This window comes from Dendrobates tinctorius, unplaced genomic scaffold, assembly GCF_039654945.1.
Source record: "Dendrobates tinctorius isolate UK_male_01 unplaced genomic scaffold, ASM3965494v1 ptg000143l, whole genome shotgun sequence".
In the NCBI taxonomy this organism is placed as follows: domain Eukaryota; kingdom Metazoa; phylum Chordata; class Amphibia; order Anura; family Dendrobatidae; genus Dendrobates; species Dendrobates tinctorius.
Genome location: NW_027361810.1, coordinates 30,661,182 through 30,684,063, shown reverse-complemented (window position 1 = coordinate 30,684,063; position 22,882 = coordinate 30,661,182). Strand labels below are relative to the sequence as shown.

At 42.6% G+C, this 22,882-nt stretch overlaps 1 protein-coding gene across 18 annotated transcripts in view; it reads left to right on the top strand.

Annotated features, from left to right (window-relative positions):
- Positions 1-22,882, top strand: part of BAZ2B (bromodomain adjacent to zinc finger domain 2B) — a 379,566-nt gene that overhangs the window by 165,086 nt on the left and 191,598 nt on the right. For 15 of the 18 annotated variants that reach the window (XM_073545710.1, XM_073545708.1, XM_073545711.1 and 12 more), the window contains one exon: positions 18,427-18,529. The exons of the other annotated variants lie outside the window; for them this stretch is intronic. The gene's annotated coding sequence lies outside the window, so the exon portion shown is untranslated. The remainder of the gene's footprint in view (positions 1-18,426; positions 18,530-22,882) is intronic. 18 annotated transcript variants of the gene reach the window in all.

The window sequence follows — 22,882 nt, the reverse complement described above, 5'->3', positions numbered from 1 at the left end:
CTTGTTTAACCCTCCCTGATACCCCATGAATAAACTGGCTCGCAGTGCTGGGTCATTCCACTGTGTGTCTACGGCCCAGCGGCGAAATTCCGAACAATAGTCCTCTGCCAAGCGCTCCCCCTGGCGGAGGGCGCGGATTTTAGATTCCGCTAGAGCCAGTCGGTCAGGATCATCGTAAATGAGCCTGAGGGCAGAAAAAACATTATCAACAGAATGAAATGTAGCAGAGTCAGCTGGTAAGGAAAATGGCCATGCTTGGGGGTCACCACTCAGTAATGACAACACCAGCCCTACCCGCTGGGCCTCATTACCTGAGGAGATTGGTCGCATGCGGAAGTATAACTTGCAGGCCTCCCGAAATACGACAAATTTGCTGCGATCCCCTGAAAATCGTTCTGGCAGCGGAAACTTCGGCTCTGCACCGATACCTGCAGATGCCGTTTGCACCTTCGCTACTACCAGGCCCTGCTGCTGAACTGCCCCTTTCAACTCGGAGACCTGTATGGATAGCGCCGCCAACTGGCTGGTTATGGAATCTAATGGATCCATGGACTCCTGAAAAAATGTGGGCCGATTATAATGACACAGGGGGCTTAGATCCACTAAGGCTGTAATACCCGGGGCCCCTGTGATGTCCCTATAACTAGGGGAAACCCTGTCTGACCCTCAACCCAGGGTTTTTGCTGATGGTGCAAATGCCTGAGCCTCCAACCTCTCCTTGTCTCCTGCTCAGCCCTGCACTTAACCCTCCACCCTCCACCCAGTGAGGAGTCACACCACCAAAGCCCCCACACAAATTATGACAGACAGGGAGAACTTAAACTGCACTGCGCCGCGCACACACACAGGAATAAACAGTAATGTGAACAGGGCACAACTAAACACAAATATGGGAAGGAGAAAGGATAACAACGGATCATACGCCACCAGATACGAATCTCTCTCTCTGCAACACCTCCACTCCAGACCGGAACCACTTGGTATGAAACACAAGCTATAATCGGCGACGCCCATAGGCCAGCATGACTATTTAAAGAGCGAGGGCGTGACTAACCATCCAACCTGGTCTCCAGCAGGATTAACCCCCGAGAGCTTGAAGATCAAGCCGGCGCCACTGAGGCTATAGTGGCTGGAGGTGGAACTACCTCTGCCTGCCGGACGCTGTGGTGTGAACAGCGTCCGACATGACAATCTGCTGCTGCCCACCGGCAGGTGAAATTGTTATCGGTGGGCTTCTCTATTGAACAGTGGTCGTTGCTCCTCCATGTTCAATACTGGGTCCCTGCTGGGTGCTCTGGTATGAACTTTGGTCAGGGACGTCATGTAACCACTGCAGGAAATCAGTAGCTGGGGATTGGCTGAAGCGTTTATATTTTGTCCAAGCGGAAGACAAACTTTTCTCTTTCCCAGACCTTCATGCGAGCAGGGCCGGTTTTAGGCAAAGTGGGGCCCTAGGCAAAGTTTAAAATGGGGCCCCAAATGCTAACATATTGCACATCACAGAAGCATTTCGATTGTATTTACATGCGCTGAGTTCAGGCCGCTAAATGAGTGTGATCGACAAAATTGAAGAAGTTGTTCAACACTTGTTTCCCGGCCTCTTTCCACCGTCTGAGAAAGAATGATGGGAACAGATCGATCACTAATGGATCACTAAGGGTGTGTGCACACGTTGCGGTTTTTGCTGAGGATCCGCAGCAGATTTGGTCCTGACTCTCGTCACCTCTCCTCGTGCCTGCGCTGCTGGCTGCTCCTGTCTCCTTCTGCTCTGTCTGGCACACAGTGAGAGCGCGATGATGTCATCGCGCCCTCGTTGTGTCAGAGGCAGAGCGGGGAATGATGGGAGAGGGAGCGTCAGCTGACGCTCTCTCCTCCATCACTGCCTCCTTCAATGCAGCGGCGGGAGTCGGCGCTGGGGGCAGACGGGCGCCCCTGCTTCACAGGGGCTCCATAGTGGCTGTGTGATGTGCCGCTGGCTGGGGGCCCCTGGAGGAGCAGGGGCCCTAGGCAGCTGCCTGGTCTACCTGCCCATAACGCCGACCCTGCTTGCGAGCATAGTCCAAGTGGACCACCGGTGTCAGCACTGTATCAGGGGGGAATAAGGAGGGGAGTACAGTTTCTTTTTATGTGTTAAAACATTTCCAACTGGTTTTAAATAAATAAAAGTTGGATAACCCTTTAATAAGTTTGTGCATAACGTGTTGGCCACATCTTGGGGAGGTTCAGCTGCAATATCGTAATCATGGAGCTAGATCCTCCAATATTAATGCAAGTCATGGCTTATTTTATTTTAGGGTAGGAGGAGGTACAGTTTAAGGACAGTCATCATATATATGAGTTGCAGCAATTGAAATCGCAGTGTCAGGATTTCCTGCTCCACTTAATGACACTGTTATTCATCCACATAAACACTGTGGATGCACAGTAACTGCACTGTGAAAGCTTCTTCACATTTAGGTGTTTGTTTGTTTTTTTTACATATAATACATTTCCCACTGCAAACCTCTTAAAAGCGATAAAACATGATTCCTCCAGCGGACATTTCACATAAGTTCCATATTCAGCTCCGTGCTGTACATTACTGGAGTGGATGACACATAAGGAGACATCATGAGGTTGGGGCTCTGTTTATAGATTTTGCTCTGGAGCCCCGGGAACTACAAGTGAAAGGCATTTGCGCAAGGGTAAGGTAATGATGAATAAACTTCAATGTTCAATGGGAGCCGAGCTGCAGTACCCAAGAATGGCCACTACACAATGTATGGAGCTGTGCTGTTGCTACTGAGTATTTCTGATTGTTTTGGTCCCAGCTGACAGCTGATCAGTGGCTGCCACACCGATCTGATATTGACTATCTGTCCTATGGATAGGTCATCAGTATTTTACTCCTGCAAAAACCCCTTTGTAACACTTGTAACACCTGCGCTCCTTTACTGTACAGTCCCTTTAAAATAATGCTTTTGTACATCTACAGTTGGGACCTTGGTGGTCCAGGAAGAGCATTGGTGACGATACTTGGTTTAGTGCACTACCGCTGTAGTTCTGTTTGCCGACAGGATCGGTGCTCTGGGCTCTTGTGCTCTGCGGGTGTCTTTAGGTACATGATATATATTGGGGACTTGCCATAAAGTAATTATGCAGCGCCTTCCACTTTCGAATAAGAAGGTGTAAGGCCTTGTTGATGTAGAATTGCTGGTCACCTGCCACGTTTCAGCAGGACTCATTTATGGCCAGCAGGTATAGTGCACCCGTCCTACTACGTTAATTAGAATCGCATGCATGGTATCTGCCGGCCGAGCATGACACCTGTTAATTGGCCATCAGCATCGCCTCTTGCCTCTGATTAAATGCTATTCCTTCATATGGCTACAAGGCAAATCTTTCTCTAAGGGTTCTTCTATATTTTTTTTGTTGCTTAAGATTAGAATAGAATTGGAGTCTACATCCCATAGTGTCATATCGTAATAATAATTTTTATTTATATAGCGCCAATATATTCCGCAGCACTTTACAAGTAAGCGGGGACTTGTACAGACAATAAATTCAATACAAGTTAAGACAATTTAAACAGTGACATTAGGAGTGAGGTCCCTGCACGCAAGCTTACAATCTACAAGGAAATGGGGGGGGGGGCACAGTAGGTGAGAAGTGCTTGTTAATTCAGGTCTGGCAATTATAATAGGGATTTTCATATAAAGCTGCACGATCCGGTCATCAGCCCGTGTGTTTAAGTGCAATAGTCAAGTATCAAGTGCAGTTATCGTGTGCATGGAGGGTGTGGAGACAGATGAATAGTAGGGTGCAGATTCAGAATAATATTTGGAAGGAGGGAACAGGGCAAAGTTAGTTTACTGAGTAGTTGATGTGGTAGGCTTGTTTGAAGAGATGGGTTTTCAAAGCGCGCTTGAATAGGCCGGGGCTAGGTATCAGTCTGATCGTCTGGGGAAGTGCATTCCAGAGAGCTGGAGCAGCACGAGAGGTCTTGGAGATGGAGGTTTGAGGTTTGGATTACGGGGGATGTTAGTCTTAGGTCATTTGTAGAACGGAGGGCACGTGTAGGGCGATAGACAGAGATGAGAGGAGATATAAGGCGGTGCAGAACAGTGGAGAGCTTTGTGGGTGAGAGAGATGAGTTTATACTGGACCCTGTAGCGAATAGGTAGCCAGTGTCATGACTGGCACAAGATGGAGGCATCGGTGAAGCGGCTGGACAGAAATATGACCCTGGCTGCCGCATTCAAGATGGATTGGAGAGGAGAAAGTTTGAGGGAGACCAATCAGAAGAGAGTTGCAGTAGTCCAGACGAAAATGAATAAGAGCAACAGTATAAGAGTCTTAGCAATTTCAAAGGTAAGAAAAGGTCGGATTCTGGAGATGTTTTTAAGATGCAGTAGTCAAGAGCGAGTGAGTGATCGGATATAGGGAGTAAAGGAAAGTTCAGTGTCGAATATGACCCCAAGACAGCGGGCATGCTGCTTGGGAGTTATGGTTGAACCCTCCAGGGTTATTTCGATGTTAGGTAGAGTGAAGTTAGTAGAGGGGAGAAACACAAGAAGTTCAGTTTTGGAGAGATTTAGTTTCAGATAGAGAGAGGACATGATGTTAGAGACAGCAGACAGACAATCCTTGGTATTTTGAATTAGTGTAGGGGTGATGTCAGGGGAAGAAGTGTATAATTGGGTGTCATCAGCATAGAGATGATACTGGAACCCAAATCTGCTGATTGTTTGTCCAATAGGGGCAGTGTATAGAGAGAAGAGAAGGGGCCTAGGACTGAGCCCTGTGGGACCCCGATAGTAAGGGGACGAGGAGAGGAAGAGGAGCCGGCAAAAGATACAGTGAAGGAGCGGTCAGAGAGGTAGGAGGAGAATCAGGAGAGGGCTGTGTCCTTGAGGCCTATAGAGCGGAGCATAGTGAGGAGGAGCTGGTGATCCACAGTGTCAAATGCGGCAGAGAGATCCAGGAGAATCAGCAGGGAGCAATGACCTTTCGATTTAGCTGTTATTAGATCATTAGAGACTTTAGTGAGGGCAGTTTCAGTAGAGTGTAAAGAGCGGAAACCAGATTGTAAGGGGTTGAGAAGAGAGTTATCCGAGAGGTAGCGGATTAGACGGGAGTGGATCAAGCGTTTCAGGAGTTTAGAGATGAAGGAAAGGTTAGAGACAGTTCTGTAGTTAGCAGTGCAGTTCTGGTCCAGGGATGGCTTTTTAAGTAAAGGGGTTATGATGGCATGTTTAAATGAGGAGGGAAATATACCTGAAGAAAGAGAGAGGTTAAATATTTTAGTCAGGTGAGTGGTGACCACTGGTGAGAGAGACTGCAGGAGCTGTGAAGGAATGGGGTCACTGTTGCAGGTTGTAGGCCGAGCGGAAACGAGGAACTTGGAAACTTCTTCTTCTGAAACAGGTTCAAAGATATCTAGTGAGCTTGAGGTGCGGCAGGGAAGGGGATTCAGGCACTGAGGAGATTGGGCTGAGATATCCTGATGGATGTGGTTGATTTCTTTCTAGTAAATAAGTGGCCAGATCCTCACCGCTGAGGTTGGTGATGGGGGCCTGTACCTTAGGTTTCAGGAGGGAGTTTAAGGTTTCAATAAGTCATCTTGGGTTGTTGGATAGTGAGGTGATGAGGGTGGTGAAGTAGGATTGTTTGGCCAGATGAAGGGCAGAGTTATAGGTTTTGAGCATGAACTTACAGTGTATGAAGCCTTCTGCTAAGAGAGTGGGTCGCACCTCACACCCAGGGCAGCGGGGTACTCGGTACCGGGCCGGTGTCAGGGGGATGTGTCACAGCAGCGGTGACCCTATCCGTGGCCCTGGGCGCCCAATATCAATGGCGGTGATGTTAATGGTGTTAAGGTTTAATTGAATGGTTCGTGACGCAACCCGTGGTGTTTGGCAAGGTAGATGGTAAGCCAGCGCTGCATGCAGATCCACTAGGACTGATGGTGTGGTGCAGCAAAGATGGTATAGCTCCCCACAGGTGGAGCTTTAGTCCCAGGGCAGTGTAGGTGCAATGGATGAGGAGAGGCGCAGAATGGTATAGATGCTGGTACCCAGATGTAGCGGTGCTGAAGGTGTTAGCGGCGAATGAATGGAGGACACCAGGGCTTGCAGTTTCAAAGTTTTACTCACAGTTCGTGGTACCCACTGGTGCCTGCCTCCGTGCCGTGTCCTCCGGGGTAGAGACTCAATCAACCTCCCGGGCAAGTCAGGGTTCTCCTCTCCAACACTCCGCCAACATGTGCCTTTCCTGAACGACTCCTCTATTGCGCCTTTTAATGTGAAGAGCTCCAGTACCTTAGTTCTCTGGAATTCCTCCTGTCAGATGGCCCTAGAACCTTACTTGTATGACAGACAGCTGTAGCCTCTATCGGGGACTCCTCTCAGAGTCCTGGCTCGCAGATCGGTTGCGGTTGTATCCCAAGTCTTGGATGGGAGTAGTGCAGTAGTGCATTTACAGTCAACTACTCCACCGGTGTCTGCTGCAGAACCATAAGTGTCCATACAACCTCGGGAACCCGGGCCCCGGCCTTGCGCTGAGAACCTATAGGCAGGGTTCCTCTTCCAACCCACAACTCCTCTCTGTTCTCCTACTCCTTCGTTCCGCGCTGTTCCTTCTCTCTCTTATGGAAGCTTAGGTTGCAGTTCTACGTCTTTCTCCTTCTGTTCCTTTTCTAGGGAACTCGATCCACTAACACCAGTCCTCAGCCTCGCCTGACTGACTGCCTTCCTCCGCCTTGAGCTCCCCTCAGGCTGACCTCCTGTCAGCCTGCTCTCTGCCTCCCCTCCAGACTGATCTACAATTCTCAACTTTCCCTCTCTTTTATACTAACTCCACCCACCTCCCAGCACATCTTGTGTTACGAAGCAGGGTTCCATGAAGGGTGCTCTGCTACCCCCAGCCTGAAGCTGCTAGGCGGACCTACTGAACTATCCTGTGTGTGGGATGCAGGTGTTGGCGTGTGGAAAGGAGTTCCCAACCTACCTAGTTGGTGGGGCACTACACCTTAGGAGAAGGTGCAGTACCTCTGTGGCGACTGAGCCTCAGGGGCGCCACAACAGATGTTCTCCACTGCCGCTCTGCACACCTTGAGCAGCGCTGAAGAAAGCGTGTTTGCATTGTGTGCCAGGGCTGCCGTTGTCTGTGTCGGGCCTTTCTGCGTGTAGAAGGTGCTGCTTGATCTAGGGCATTCTTCAGTGTATTATTGAAGTGTGACAATGCTAAGTCTGGACAGGAGAGGGAGGAGATGGGGGCTAAAGATGTGTGGAGATTGTCCATAAGTTGCTGGGTATTAATGGTACGTGTATTCCGATAAGTGTGGTAAGTGGGGGTGTCCCGGGTGAGGAGACAATTCTTGACTGAGAAGGAAAGAAGGTTGTGGTCCGAGAGGGGAGTTAGTGCAGTGCAGTGAGCCGGGACGGGAGAAAACCAGGTCCAGAGTATTCCTGTCTTCATGTGTAGGAGAATTAGTAAACTGTGAGAGGCTGAATGAAGAAGTTAGGCTGGAGTCACTCACAACGAATAAAAAATCGTTCTGATTTTATCGGTACGAAATCACACAAAGAATTCTTAGAGTCCAGGGATCCGTCTGTCATCCCATTTTCCGGCGAGGAACCGATTTTATTCGCATCTAAGCATTAAATTGACATCCAATGCCAATGCCTGATGTTCTTTCCTGTTGACCTTGAGAAGTCTTGCGATTTAATCACAAGTCACACGTGTGGAGCGTTTTCAATGCGATTTTTAATCGCATCCATAGACTTGCATTGGCGAATCCAATCCGAAAATCGGTGACAATCGCAGCATGCTGCGATTGTCTCGGTCCGAGGAACGGATCCGATAAAAAAAACACATGATGGGAGCAGCACCATTGAATAACATTGGAACGACTGCAATGCGATTTTTTTTTTTTTTTTTTTTTTCGCATTGCATTTGTCCGATTTAATCGCTAGTGTGACTCCGGCCTTAGAGAAAGAAGATGAGAGGCAGATTGGGAGAGGGGATCATTGATGGGGATGTTAAAGGGAATCTGTCATGCCTTTTTTTACCCTATTGGCTGCCGGCATAGACATCGGGGGCTTATCTAGAGCATTCTGTAATGCTGTAGATAAGCCTCCGATGTAACCTGAAAGAGAAGAAAAACACGTTATATTATACTCACGGAGGTGGGCGGTCCAGTCCGATGAGTGTCGCCGTCCCGTCCGGCGCCTCCCTTCTTCATGCGATGACGTCCTCTTCTCCCGTCCTGTAATGGACCCGGCGCACTGCTCTGCCCTGTTGAGGGCAGAGCAGAGTCCTGCAGTGCGCAGGTGTTGGGAGGTCTGGAGCCTGCGCACTGCAGAATTCTGCTCTGCCGTCAACAGGGCAGAGCAGTGCGCCTGCGCCGGAGCCATTACAGGACGGGAGAAGAGGGCGACATCGCATGAAGAAGGGAGGCGCCGGACGGGACGGCGACACCCATCGGACCGGACCGCCCACCTCCGTGAGTATAATGTCACAGGATAGAAAGTGAGTAAGCCAGGTGGCGACGTGGTCTAGAAACTGGCGGGAGGAGCCTGGTACAACAAAACAACGTAGTATTCTTTGTGGCTAGGGAAAAAGTAACCCAGGTTGTGTCAGTTCAGGATTCTGAACTTTGCAGACCCTGTAACACTTGCTATGTTACATGTGAGTGAGTTAAATTTAATATAAAAAGTGTCAAGGTAATAATCAAAGTATCCAATACAAACCTTATTGTGCCATAGACATACAGTACGACAGCTATAAGGCTTACGTCCCCAATTTTCCCGTGAGTGGGCATTGCTCTGGTGTCGCTAATCTCCTCTGAAGGATCTCCAACCCATCTAAACCCTTAAGTAAGTAGGGCGCGGCAGTAGAAGAGTAGACTTGCATGTGTACCACTCAAATGAATGGTTATCTCTGTACATCATGGACAGACAGGGACCACAAGAGTGAGAAATTTGGTTTGTTAGGGGAGCTTTGCTTTGGTTCATGAAGGTACAGCTCCTGAGCCTGCACCGTACATGGGGACGACTCATGTAGGTGATGATTCATGCAGGGAAAATTGACCTCCTGTTTCTACATACAGCTTAGAAGGCTTCACTAGTCGGGTTTTAATCACGTGATATCATAGACCTAATGGAAAAGAGAAGAATTAACTGGGTGGAAAGGAAGAATGAGCAATTGTAAGTACACAGTGCTATATAATTTCATGATTGCAGTAAGGGAATACAAACTTTGACGGGAGGAGGAGTGATTCTTTAAATGCATGTATTTGGGGCTCAAAATCGTTTTCAGCAATTTGCTTCTATAGCCCTTTTGTTGCACTGATTTGGCCTGCAGTTAATTGATGTCAATGAGCTCCTTCTGACTCTCCAATAGGAGAGTTTGTTACTCTTTATCTGTCTTTTTCTGAACTCGTCTCAGTTGACTTATGACCAAAAACCATATCAAATTTTAATGTGCTTGAAAAAAAAAAAAACTGTAAGAGCCAACTGGTGCAGATTTTTAACGAAACCCAGTTGCAAAAATGATTTTTAGCCCCAAGTGCATGTATTTAATTAACACAAATAATATCTCCAAAAGTGGAAAACCTTTCTAATACATAAAATTAATGGATTCCTAAAGAACTTTGATTAGCCATTACCAAAGGTGAGTACTTGACCCATGGAAGACTATGGACTTCATACAACACAACTGTCTTGAGGGGGAAAAAAAAGTAACCAATCAGAGCTTGGCTTTTATTTATTAAACAGTTCTATTACAATGAAAGCTGCACTGTGATTGGCTGCTACGGACAAAAAAAAAGACGTTTCCTTTTCGACGGGTTTGAAAACTCTTAGTAAATTCTACAAAACATTTTGTAAATATAATGCAACAATTTGGGAAAAAAAATAAAATATAATTCTTTTTTTGTTTTCCATGTCGAGTTTAGTTTATAAAGAAGCTGTTTTGGGTGTGCCGTTCTGTAGGCACAAACACGATTTTATCAACCTTTACAAATTATTATTAGTATTTTTTTTTTTTTTTTTTTTTTTTAAATAGGTTTTATTTTTGCCGCTTTTGGGTTGAAAATAACACTATAATTATTTTCATAGGAGAAAGAATTAAAAACTGCTCCTCTTGATTTCATTTCTATAACCTTCGACTTAATGTTTTCATCTAATTAGTGGTTACAGTGAATTTTAATGGTTCAGAGCTGCCGATTTTATTTTATCTCACGTTTCTATGTTGCTTACACTTATAATTACTCCATATTTAATCTGCCCACTTTGCTATTCAGCTTTTAATTTAATAAAGCAACCTAAGGATTTTTTTATTTTTTTTTCCACGAGGCCTATAATGTTTCATGGCTGCGCGGTGTCTCCTGAGGTCATTTTTGTGACATTGCTATACTACATTTCATTTATTACATTGTGTCGCATTTGGTGTTCTGAGTCTTAAGGACTACATTCATCATTTGCGGTAGCTATCGGGTAACAAGATATATAGCACTCAGAGTTACAGCACTTACATAGCACCTTAGTGCAAGAAGGATTTGTACCATATATTTAAGGGAAAATACAATAAAGGAAACGTTTTAGCTTAGAGTAGGAATAAATAGTTTTGATGCCTCTTCAAAGGCCCTTTTACTCAAATTTTTTTCTAATTTAAACTCCGTTCCACCTTTTAATTGCCGTTGATCCACTGATTCTGGAACAGTTTTTCTTTTTCTTCTGTGCCCCTCCATTCCAATGTTATGGTGCAAAATTTCCCTTCAACAACTGGATGTGTACCATAGAAGTTCCTTGTGGGCGTTTCCTTTTTCTACTCTGGTGCTGGCCAATCAAAAATGGCCACGCCCACAAAGAAGCAATGTGTTATACGCCCAGTTGGTTGAGGGGAAAATTTTCACCATTATTACTCGGGGGCATAATTTCAGAACGGAGGGGCACAGAAGAAAAAGAAAAACTGTTCCAGAATCAGTGGATCAATGGCAATTAGATGTGGTGCTGAGTTTAAATTAAAAAATCCAGTGAAAGATTCTCTTTAAGTTAAACTATAAAAGAACGGCGCCTTCCTATGGATATAGGATTTGTTAAATGAACTGTACTATAAATTAAACTTGAAATATCTAAATTTTATGTTTTTGCCATTTTTATGGGTTTTTTTTTTTTAAAGTGTATTAGCAAATAGGAAGAGTGCCAAGAAAATTTGAGGTTATTGAAAGATCATAAAAAGACAATTACTATTAACAATTAACAGAACACGCTCTAGATGAGCAATCTTTCGTAGTACTATAACATGTTCTGCTGTCACATAGGTTTAATGTGAATTTGTCTTGTTCGGAATTTTCTAGAGTAGATTGATACATAAAGTCCGTAATGAAAGTGTTTGCCCCTATTATCTGACTCATCAGTTTTAGTTTGGACTCAGTACACATTGATGCCGTCAGTCACCCGACCTCTAAGGCTAATAAGTGCACACGTAGCAGAAAATTTCTGCTGGAAAACCTGACTCCCTTCCCAGAAACTGTGCGTTTTTTTTCTGCGCATTTTCCGTGCATTTTTTATGCGTTTTTTTTCCCGCGCGTTTTCAAAACGCATAGAAATAGCCAGAAACGCGGAAAAATCCGTGAAATTAATGAGCATGCTGCGTTTTTTTTCACGGTAAAAATGCATCATTATGCACAAATTAGTGCAAAATGCATAGAAATGACTGGGAAAAATACTGCTAAAAAAACGCTGTGTGTGAAGACAGCCTAAAATGTATCAGCCTGGAATAAAGCAGGTCTGTTGTGAACTCATTTTCTGCTCCACCAGCTGAGAGTTCTCTTTCCGTTCTCCCTCTGGTGGTGACAGGAGGTAGTGAGGTTGGTTTAATTGGTAGTGATCTGCCACCTGATGATGAGGATAATGATTGGATATCTGGAGTATCAGACTGGATATAAGACAGCCGATGCCCTATGCTGGTGATTCAGTCTGCTTCTCAGGTCTAGGACTTCAGCTCTGTTCCAGTCTTCTCAAGCTAAGTTTTTTTGCTAATATTCACACTTGCTTTTGTTGGTCTATTCAGTTTTTTGTGTGGTCAGCCAGCCCCGGCTGGGGCTGTGCTGAGTTTCCACTCTTATTTATCTGTATTTGCCAATTTGCCTTTTTTGTCCCTTATTAGATTGGCCTCTTTTTGCTCTGTCTCAGAATATTTCAGAGTGCTGATATAGAGGGAGAAGTCTAGTGACTTCAGGGTTAATTTTGCTATCAGAAGTGTTGGACATTATTTTTGTAGGGTTTTTGGCAGATTGCAGACAGTGTCTTTCCTTTCCTGTCCTTTCTAGTTAGTTTGGTCCCATCGTTTGCTCAGCCTATTTTCCTGCCTGTGTTTGTGTTTTCATCTTGTTTCACCCTCAATACATGTGTGGGGGCTGTCTTTCCTTTGGGGTCTGCTCTGGGGCAGTTAGTTTTCCCCTTTTCTTGCTTTAGGCTTATGTAGTCCTCCGGTTGTGACGAGGCGTCTAGGACCATCGTAGGTACGCTCCACGACTGCTGCTAGTTGTGTGGTTAGGATCAGGGATCTGCAATCTGCATAGTTACAAACCTCTCTGGTTTTCTGAGACTTGTCTATTGTTTTTTCTCGGTGACCCATTCATAACACAGGTCATACACATTGGAGTAATGTTGGCAGAAACGTTCCACTTTCTGTTTGATTCGCCAACAGGGACTCTCATCCCCCCCACGATGGCAGATGCTGGTGGAGCAAATGTTTCGGCAGTGTACTTTGAGATGCCTGATTTTATGTTTTGTTCCCAGAGAAGATAAGCCTCATTGCGAGATTAAGCTTAATGTGCCTGTCATTTCATCAAAAACGAAGGTCTTGCTGACCCCGTGTCTCACAAGTTAAAACTGGTTTTGGTTCACATGCTAGTCTAACATGCCAGGAAGTTTACCAATTCTCATGGCCTGTAACTTGCTATTTTTTGAGAGGGGAATTCCTTTTTGTTAGCATTCTGCCGCCACAATAGGAGCTGGAACTTCCTTTCCCTCAGCTTGTATTGCTCCTGCTATTGTCCAGTGGCTTGCCTGCCCCAAATTGCAGTTGAGTAGGCAGGAGAGTGAGAGCACCAAGGCAAAGACCCATCTTAATTTCCTGTAATTTGTCTTGATGTCCCCACTGCTAGAGAGAGATTACACTTGAACAAGTTTTTTGTATTTTTTTGGAGGGGGAGCAAAATAGCCATTTTGGGTAATAAAGTACTTTGCAATTTTGTTAACCATTGAATTAACCTAAATTTATTGAAACTACACTGCCCCAAATTCAAGTGTCAAGAAACGCTAAACTTTGCGGTGCCCTCATTGCATGTTCTTGTTTCGCCTCTCCCCAGGTTGCTCTTACTTACTTCCTTGCCATGATGATTTTCAGTTTCTTAATCGAAGACCCCCAGTTCTGGCCTCAGAGCTGACACTCACTGGTAGTTTTTATTAAAGCCCTGACAACCCCTTTAATTGTTTAACCCAGACTTTATTTTTTGCTTGCTCTACTCCATCTTCATTGCAAGATCTAATAACTAACTGATGGTAAAGAAACATACTTTGCAGGCCGTTAATTTACAAAAATGTCAGGAATTTGGCCAAGAAATGGAAAACATATTCTCACTGGTATCTTTCCGAGGCAGTCCTATAGAAACAAAAGCAAAAAATTGAGATTAGGAATGTGTAGGTTTACAAACTTTGTCTTTCCATTTTATTTTTCACTCAGATCATTATTCACAGTTCAAGTTTAATGCAAATGGACCTTCCTAGTATTGCGTTATTCTCACAGATATTATGATACAATAAACCTAGAGAATATGGAATCTTTTGCCAAAAAAGGCCTTATTTATTAATATTCTCTTTCAGATAAATGGCCTATTTGACTATAGCATCCAATCACAGTTCATATTACAATTCTTCCACTTCTCTGAGTAGGTGAAAACCGCTCTGTGATTGGCTGGTTTTCCCATAGACAGTCTTGATAAATAAGGCCCTCATGCACATTACACTAGAGATGGATGAAATCAGTAGGATGCGAATGGAAACCTCCTGGAATCTCATCTGTCAAAGAAGGGAAGGATCGGCATGGTCGATCATTTTGTTCTCTTGGAGATAAGCTGCTATCAGACTCTTCTTATAAAGAACACAGGACCTTTCGGCCAGGAAAATGGCTGAGATAGCTGTCAATTGAAGGATCGTTAAGACAACAGCTATTTAATGTGTGCGTGGGGACCTTTAGGTCTTCTTTTTGCCAAAAAAAGTTACCTATTGAAGCTCTCATAGACTTGCGTTGAGAAAGCAAGTTTTAGTCCAACATAAGGGATTCTTTCTCTCTTGTCTGTATGTAGCACTTGTTCAGAAGCAGCAGCAGCTGCATGGAGGACAGTATATAGTAGAAGTAAGCAGTGTAGCTGTGAATCCTGGGTTGAAATAAAGGCCTTCTAGGAAGCAGTAGGTCTCTAAGCGACTCTTTTTTTCATTCTACTTTTGTCTTCCTCCACACCCTGTAGACTTTATTGGCTAGCTGTATTCTGATCATTCAGTGAGTAGGCAGTCTATCCTGATTTGACTAAGATGGCTTTTTATTTTTTTTTATTTTTTTTCCAGAGTTAGCCACAAGAGGTGGTGAGTTCTACTTCAATGGAAGTCTTAAAACAGAGGCTAAACAGACATCTGTCTGAGATGGTTTAGTGAATCCTGCATTGAGCAGGGGTTGGACCAGATGACCCAGGAGGTCCCTTCCAACTCTACCATTCTAAAAAAAAAAAAAAAAATGATAAATTCAAAAAGCAAAAGGAAAGTGAAGTGGCTCATAAGTGAAGATAGATCCATATTTCTCTGATAAGATATATTACAAAGTTCCATGTATTAATTTGTACTATTCATTTCTGCAAAGCTAGCTGAAACTACAGCTGTGTATAAACCCAGCAGAATACCGTAAGTTTAAAAATTAAATAATTGATTATCGTTAATAATGTCAATTATTCTACATTGGTCTATTCAGCATTTTTGGATGTAAGTTGGAGTATATGACACGTTCCCCTTTAAAAATGTTCTGCCTTGTGGACTGTTTGTATTATTCGTTTGTCTGGGAGGGTGTTGTCTGTGAGAAGCTTCTATAGTGATTCACCTGAATGAAGACATACAGTTCCCTGTACATTTGGGCAGGTCACTTACCTTGTTTATTACATAAGTATTTGCCATTCAGCCCAAAGCTGTAGACACACGCTGACATAAATCTAGGGGGAGCTCCATTAATGCCCGCAAAGCATAATTGCAAAGTGCTTTAGTAAACGGGAGATGGTATATAAATACTAAATATTATTACTATTAATAGGAGCATGGCCTGTTAAGTCGGAGCTAAATCACAGCGCGCACTCCGGCTGTCACACCGGCGCTGCAAGAGAACCTTTTGTTTAGCTACTATATCAAGAAGAATTTTTTCCCTTCGAATACCAATTTTGAGTTTTGAAGGGTGTAGAAGCAATTATTTTTCTATCAGTGATCTCAAAGTATGTAGAGCACAGAGAAATGCTGCTAATTCTTAGGTTATGGGCGCAGAAACAGGAAATGTTCTTTGTTGTGCTTTCCTAACTAGGACAATAGCTATAAAGATATTTCACAATTTAACTGCAAAACTGACATTTTTTTTTTCATCTTCATATTTCATTTGGCATAGTGACACGTCAACCGTTTGTCGGGAAAGGGTGTGGGGGGGAATTGTTGCAGCTTGTATAAAATTAAAAAAAAAGGTAATTTAAGCTACTTTCTATATATATGAGTATAAAAGTTTCCTGGGTCATGTAAGAGGAGAGGTCACAGAGAGGGTTGAAGTCAAGACCGAGTTTATCAGTGTTTGTTACTAGAAAACTTTTGTTACTTTGTGTTGTTGTTTTTTTTTTTTTTTTTTTTGAAGGTTTGGGTAACAAATTTTATTTGGGGGCTACAAATCTGCAGTTACTCTATGACTGCAGACTTGTGAATCCTCACATCGCAATCACTACATACCGTGAGTATGCTCCTGTGTTGGCTCCGGGAGCATTGAGCACTTGACAGCAAGTACCGTATATGATTTTGCATGTTTTCAGGATTGCCGTAGTATTGCCCAGGTGATGCAATTATCACCTGGGCAATACTAAAGAAATCCTAAAAACATGACCTGTTTGTGGCTCTTGAGGATTGGAGTTGGGGAACACTGGTCTAGTCGGAATGTGACCAGAAGTATGCAAATAGCATCCTCACAGTGGGCAGGATGCACAAGTTTGCAGTCACATAGAGTGACTGCACACTTGTTCCTTGAGGCTGGACAACCCCTTTAATTCATGGTTCCTCTGTGTTGACTGGATCCTGAGACAGAAAAGCGACCCAGATTCCCATCACACAATCGCTTTCTTTTTTATTTCTTAGTACATTTTTGCTTCACTTCACACACAATAGAAGCTGTGATAACCCAAAAAATTCCATGTGATGATATAAAAAGAGTGGTCAACTTTTGTTTTTTTAAGACCTAACACAAGGTCTAAAAATAGAAATGATGCTTTCCTACTGATCAGCTCCTCCGTAGTTATTCCTGGAACCCCTACAGTACCATTGCGTCTTTTTTTTTAATTTTTTTTTACATTTTTGACCTCCTTGGGCAATGTTTTAAGAAAAAAAAAATGGGAATGGACTAGTCCCTTTGTTGCAATAACTTTATGAACATGACAATATGTGTGTCTAGAGCCACCCATAGTTCTTTGGATATCTTTGTAGAACATTTTATTACTTTCTTGACATGTTGTTGTGCCTTTAGCTGGCCATACATTCCAGATAAATGCAGGTAGAATGCGCATTATGCCAACATCTGTTTCCCAACTCCATCATGCACTTGCAGCTTGGCTCAATAAAGCCTTTCCTGTTTGATTTGTGTAAAGCGGGGGGGGGAAAGCCTCTGCCAGACACCTTTGGCATATGTGTCCCACGATAACAAACAATCCACCTTGTCTATTTTTTCCTCAATATTTGCTGCCAAAGGAGAGATCTGGTGATATCTGTGGGATCTAAAAACTTTTATATAATGTGTATGGCCAGGTTTGCAAAACTTTCACATTCCAACCACTCCTATAACAATCCATTATTATTTGGAATCAGTGGCCATTGCTGGGGTCTGTGGAGTCCAGAAACCTTACAAATGTCTCTGTTACCCTTTCAATATTGACAACTCTAACTCGACACCAGGTTTTGGATATGGTCATAGTATAGTAGGTGTCAATGGATACTTTTACCACTTGTGTAAAAACCTATCCATTTATACTAACTTTCTATGATTTTTGCATGATGAATTTTTGGAACAGTTACATTCTGGAGCATTTCTTAAAGTCCAGCTGCAACACTTAATTTCCCAGAATTCAAATCGCAAATTTACTGGAAGTTTATTATGGGTTAGCCATGAATCCTTTTTGAAGCCATGTTGCTCCACGTCCCATCCAAACCACAACTGGACACCAGGACTTGTCTCTAATAAAGGAGAATCCTGGCATCAGACATAGGGATGGGAACCTTCCAGAAATAATTGTTTCAAGAGGTTAAGTTAGATGATGCATGTAAGATTTGCCAACTCTTCCAGAGGTCCGGGAGGTCTCCCCTCTTTTTCCTTGGAGTCACGTAGACTTTTAGGGACAGTTGGCAAATATGAATTGGACCTATGTAAGGATTATAGACCTCGTTTCTTTTGGTTAAATTAACTCTTTGTTATAGCACTTGACCCCTGACGATACCATAGATATGTCCTTTTTTTTTACTTTTGTCTCATGCAACTACGTATCGCTAGATAAGTGGCACGAGCTTTATAAAAGAAAAAAAAGAATTTTTTTTAGTCGGGGTTAATGAAAAATAAATATTTGGGGCTACACCTCTTCAGGTTAATCAAGACAAAGGAAAAGTAAGGAACGGCAGATCTGTAAATAGAAGGGTATAATATTAATATAATAGTTTATTGGTACTAGTACCCCAGCAGCTATCACTGTAGCCATCATTACAGCCATTCTTCTGCAAGGAATGCGTATAACCAGGTGGTTGCTGTTGGTATCCGGGCCATCATTATCTCTTCTCTCTGCAGTAATTTTATTTTTTTTTTATTGTTCATTCTATGAAACTTACATTTCTTTAAAATTAGGAAGTGTCATTTGCATCACTTTTTGATCTTGCCCATTGTGATGTTATGAAGGAGACACACTAGCGTTCTGCTGCGAATTGTGCAACATATGCTCAGCACTGTTGGGGTGTTGTGCAAATATTTTCATACCTTACAAATACATAAGATTGACTTAAATCTTTCAGGAAGTTGGCAAATGCTCACATAGAAGTTTATCTAGTTCTTCCCTCGAGAAGACAATCAATGAGTCTTTTTTTTTTTTTTTTCCCTGCTCTTTCTTTCTAGAGAAGGGGTTATAGCCCCGAGCCCCTGAACAGGACAGATTGGAGGCTCCTGCACTGAACTCATGAACATGTCTCAAGAGCTCATGTAGGATTATCATGATACAGTAAGTATCATTTGATTTTTCATTTGGATGAGCAAACTGATCTTTCTTTACTGATTATAAATGCTGTTTTAAAAACAGTAGTAAATCACCCAGAATCATGTCTTTATTGTATTTGTACTTGTTTTGCTGTTTTCTTGAACTTTTTGGGTTCTCCAGCCACTGTTAGAATAGGCGAAGTGGAGGTGAGGAGGACAATCGGGACATGTGCTCCAGGTGCTGTGTGATGGGGATGTCAACAAGCCACTTTGTCTTAGCCAGGGTAACTAGATGGTTAGGGCGGCAAGCTGAACCTTTGCCCCAGGAGAAGCCTAACTATAGCTGTAACGTCAGTCTTTGCCCTTCTCTACATAGTTCCTTGTCCTCACTGTACATGCCCTGGTTTCTGGTATATGGACTTGTGTTTTAGTGGGTTCCACATAGAGCAAAAAAAAAAGTGTCCTGGAGGAAACATGCAGAGAAAACACTGGCCATATAGAGAAGTTTTAGGCGGCTGTCATGTCCTGAACTATAACTACTGCTAGATTTCCAAACTTAGGGTATGTGCAGAAATTGCTGCATTTCTTGGCAGGAAAATGCTGCGTAAAATTGGTGCATTTTTTTTCTGCTTTTTTTTAATGATTTTGTTGCATTTTTGGTGCAGATTTTTCCCCACTTGCTAGTATTGGTGAAAACTGCAGCAAAAACGCTGAAAAATTGAGATGCCGCAGCTATAAATCTGCAAAATTAAGCAACATGTGCATGAGACTTCAGGATTTTCATACACTTTGCTGGCATCAGGAAACCCTACAGCGTTTGTAACAAATCTGCACAGAAAAATCTGCAACATGTGTACGGTCCCTTTTGTGTCAGGATCGGCAACTTTCTAATATGCTTTGTGTTTGAATTGTTCATTATTTATAGGATCTTTGTCTTCTGTCAGTGCAAAGAAACTTTTATGTGTACATATGCCAAACCTATGTTTGACCTTTGTACTAGCCAAACCGTGTCTCCATTGTCCAAATGGTGATTTCCATTTAAAAAAGTTTAACTATTAAAAAAAAAAACCTTCATACTCACCACCTCTTGATTTTTGTATTCTTTAGGTTACATAAGTAACCTGTGACCAGACGAGACGCTGCCGTCTACAAGTCACTTACTCCTCCGGGCAGAGATAAGCGCAGAGGTAGTGCTATTGTGGGGTACGAGTTGTCCTTGACTGTCCACTCCGACCAATACATTTCTGACTTTGCAAGACTCTTGATCTTTTAGGGTGTGTGCACACGCTGCAGAATGCTGCGCGGATTCAGTAAAGGTACTGTACAACGCAGCAGAAACTGCTGCGGATCCGCAGGGCCAAATCTGCTGCGGATCCGCAGCAGAATCCGCAGCGTGTGCACATACCCTTAGAGGATCTAGAGCAGGAGTGTACAATCGTCTGTGTGGCCCTCAACCATCTGACTAGTGTCTGGTCACGTATGTTACATTTCATGGAAAAGACCAGTGGGATATAGCAGTGTATGGATGAGTAATTATGGATGGTGTGATAGGTGGGGGCCAAATAAATGGAATCATCACCTATTACATGTTCACGGCACATACTTTCCATGTTCAGTAAATGTCCCAGCAGGTAATACTTTGGTGATGTTGTGGCCGATGGAGTTTGTTCATTATGACCATGTGGCCCTTGAACCCAAAAAGGTTGTTGGTCTAGGAGGACTAATTTTTTTTGAATATCCCCAAACAAACTGGAAGTCTTACCCATGATTTGTATGTACAGATGTATGATCTATGCATGATGCATGGTATGATGGACATTCTATTAGCCATCTTTTTGTGCCTCCCCTGCAAATGCATTTTGCGGAAAAGCATAATATAACATTTAATGGAAAGTGCTTCCAATATATTTTTAAAGAGCCAGACATATGGACAGCAGGAGTCTGTATGTGCACCATAGTATGGATCCATACAACATGCATCCGAAATAGGTAGGGTGCCTACAATGTCATAGATATAGTACTGTGCAATAAATGGGCTGGCCACCTTCACTAGCCCCGTTTTCATGCATGAGTGTTGATTACTGTACCATATGCTGATTTACAATTTATGCACCATCCTTCTTTTTGAGGTCGAGGAGTTCACAAGGGGACCGTCCATTTATAGAGCACGAGTACTGACCGAAGAAAGAGTTTTACATTCCTCACCAATGTTTTGTAAATGTTTTTTTGCAGATATTTCTTGCAATCATCTTGACATCCATTGTCTTAAAATCTACCATAGCTGTCAACTTCCTGAAACATTTCACTTATGCAATAGAACCTTGATTTTTCTGTCCTCGGATTAACTGTGTCCTCTCACAACACTGCACAAGTTATGAAGAGAGACACGTGCACAGTTGCACATCTTAAAATATTTTTTTTCTACATTTGCTCGAGGTCAAATGTACACAAATGTAAGATCGCCATGATCTTACAGTCACAACCAGGGGCATAACTATAATGGGTGCAGGGGTTTGCAGACGCACCCAGACCTTGGATTCCATGGGGGGGGGGGGCAAAAGTTCTTTTTGGTCCTAATGTGAAGACCAATGGAAACTGTTAAATGATAGAAGAAAACTTGTTAGAGATTCTGCGTTGGGTCTCATGAGCTTGAAGTTACACCACTGGTCACAACATAAACTCCAATAAAGATTAGTATGCAAAGACCTGTAGAATAAAATGAAAAACCAAACCAAAAATACTGATGAAAATTGTACTTTTTTTTTTTTTTGCATACCATAAAAATGACTGACGCCTGAACAAGGCCTTATGTATTGTGTTGTGCCTAGTACATGACTGTGAGACATGATTTCTATGGTGTTTTAAATCCTTGGGTCATGCTTTACCCCTCTGAAAAAAAAATATTGGATCATATGTATAGCATTTTATCCAGTGCCTAAAATGATTTCTAAATGATCTAAAATTATGCATCCAAGATTTACCGTAGATGTATATGCGGCCTTGTTTATTGTAATTTGTTCTTTAGGTTTTTGGGGGTTTTTTCTGTCCTTTTTGATAATCTAGGACTATTGTAAAATTAGTATGATAGAATCAGGATTTTCTAAAACTTACTTTTGCGAAAATACAAGTTAGTGGAGTGGATTATTCGAGGCCTACAAGGCTCTTCTGACTGGTGGTCACTAAGAGGCTTTACTGTGCAAGCCAGAAGAGTGCCTCGGGGGCTTAGTGAGTTTAACTCCTTCATTCTAACCTTGACCAAAAAAAACCCACCAGGGACCAGCGTCTTATCCTGAAAAAATAGGACAATGCAGCCATCTTTCTAATTAGTCTTAATTATAACATTGCTGTAAGCGTACAATGGAGTCTGCAGAGTTTCTGTGCCCTCAGGCCATGGAGAAGTTAATGCTGTAAATATCATTCAGAATATTTGTGTGTTGTGTATATTGACCTATATATATTTGATATAAAGAATGCTGTATATTCTTATATTTATTCAGTCTTTGTCTGATCACATTATATTCCCTACATTGGAATTATATTATCCATAGACTGGTCCTGTGGAGAATAGCATTGGGTCCAAACAATTGTATTATTAGGAGTTGTCCACTGTTAGGGACATTTTGTTTTACTTAATTGCATATATTTTGGGCTAAAAATCATTTTTGCTGCAGCATTTGGCTTTTAGACGCTCTTTGTTTCACTGCGCATACAACTTTGATTTGGATTATAATCATATCAGCTGAGAGCAGCTGAAAAGAAAGACAAATGAGAAATAAAAAATCTCTCATTGGACCTCCAGAACGAATCACTGACTGATTCTCAGTTAACTCATTCTGCAGCCAGCAATAGACAGCACATCACAGAAACGATATAATAGACAAACAGTGCAAGATTTTTAATTAAACCGAATTGCAAAATTATTTTTAGGCTTAATACCGCAGTCTCCGTTTCTCCTATGCGATGTATACAGCAGTCTCTGTGTCTCCTATGTAATGTAATTACAGCAGTCTCTGTGTCTCTTATGTTGATATATATACAACAGTTCTGGTGTCTCCCATATGATGTATATACAGTAGTCTTTGTGTCTAGTATTGGGATGTATGCTGCAGACTCAGTGTTGTCTATGTGACACACTCGTTGTCTCCTATGTGATGTAAACAGAAGTCTTGGTGTCTCCTATGTGATATACATTACCTTTTAAAAATTTGGGGTCACCCAGACAATTTTGTGTTTTCCATGAAAACTCATACTTTTATTAATCAAATGAGTTTCCAGATTAATTTAAAATCTAGTCCAGACATTGACAAGGTTTAAAAAAAAAAAAAGATTTTTATTTGAAATAATAATTTTCTCCTTCAAACTTTGCTTTAATCAAAGA